We start from the raw sequence: 1,194 nt of genomic DNA, 5'->3' as shown, positions 1-1,194 counted from the left end.
CTTGTAGAGCCTTGTTAAATGCATGCTATGGTTTACCCGCATGCCTTATGAGCACTGACCAATGCGCATCAGACCTTCGAGACTGTTACTCCTCACTGTCATCCCTTCCATTCTCTTTCCTTCTTCAACCCCTCCGCACTCCATCCAATTTCGGTCAGACCTGACAGACCGGTTCCAGGTTTTCATCTTGCCTACTGCACTATGCAAACTTAACTCGGCTTCAACTCAGTCAACCTGTAGTCCTTCCTCCTAACAACTGCTGCATAGCATTTCGAGATGTGATGTGGTGTGTTTGGTGGTAAAACACACCATTTGAAATGCTTTCATCAACTTCGCTTCAGTGATGAATCACTCAAAAGTCGATGCCATGCGCCACCCTCAGCACCACCCTCCATTCTTAATAGCTGTGAACAATTGCATGTTACTACTACCACGTTTCACTCCTCCGCAGTTGATATGACATGAACATTCATGCTTAATGTTGCGTGATTGATGATATAACTTGTTTATACCAGCATCACTTAGGAAAGGCAAGTTGTTATGGTCGCTACTTAAGCGAATGCCTCTCGCCCACATCAACTTGTTCTTCGGCTTTTCACGCTTGCTTTGTGTGTGGACATTTTCATGTGTGTGCGTGTGTGTGTGGCGGACTGAAAACGACATTGATCACAATGTCACGTTCACTTTCCGAAGGTCAAGCAATTGCGAGCGGATTACATACATTCACAAAATTGTCTTCTTCAGAAACACCCAGAAGATCCAACGCTGGTCCTGTTATGAGCCTAGCATGACAGCACAACACCCAGGACTCCATTTCACCATCTCATCTACTCATGAGTAGGCTTTCAGTGAGTTGGGACAGGAGATCCATACTGCTTCACCTCCATCCTCCTCACTCTCCTCACCCTCCTCACCTCCCGAATTCCCCTCCTATTCATCCAAGCCATGAGTGGATTAACGCCATTCCTTGACATTTGGCAGTCACACGTGAATAAGGCAGTTTGTTTTGAGGTAACATGAAGGTGGAAAGGGAAGTAACTGGAGCTGAGCTGTTGGTTTCAGCAGGCAAAAGCTGCTGCATGACAGCGGTATTTGCAGCAGGCCTGTGTCCGTTTCGCCAGAGGATTAGATTGTAGACTGTAATGGTGATTAGTACAGAGTTCGGTGCAAGGTCTTCTGTAGCCGCGTATTTTA

At 46.5% G+C, this 1,194-nt stretch overlaps 1 protein-coding gene across 1 annotated transcript in view; it reads left to right on the top strand.

The window, feature by feature from the left end:
* EGR_03031 (hypothetical protein) overlaps positions 1–1,194 on the top strand; it is a gene marked incomplete at both ends in the record, with an annotated part of 18,151 nt that overhangs the window by 12,633 nt on the left and 4,324 nt on the right. The gene's annotated exons all lie outside the window — the stretch shown is intronic.

Source organism: Echinococcus granulosus, assembly GCF_000524195.1.
Source record: "Echinococcus granulosus chromosome Unknown EG_S00015, whole genome shotgun sequence".
Classification (NCBI taxonomy): domain Eukaryota; kingdom Metazoa; phylum Platyhelminthes; class Cestoda; order Cyclophyllidea; family Taeniidae; genus Echinococcus; species Echinococcus granulosus.
The sequence above is the reverse complement of the archived record's forward strand: the minus strand, read 5'-3'. Positions and strand labels throughout refer to the sequence as shown.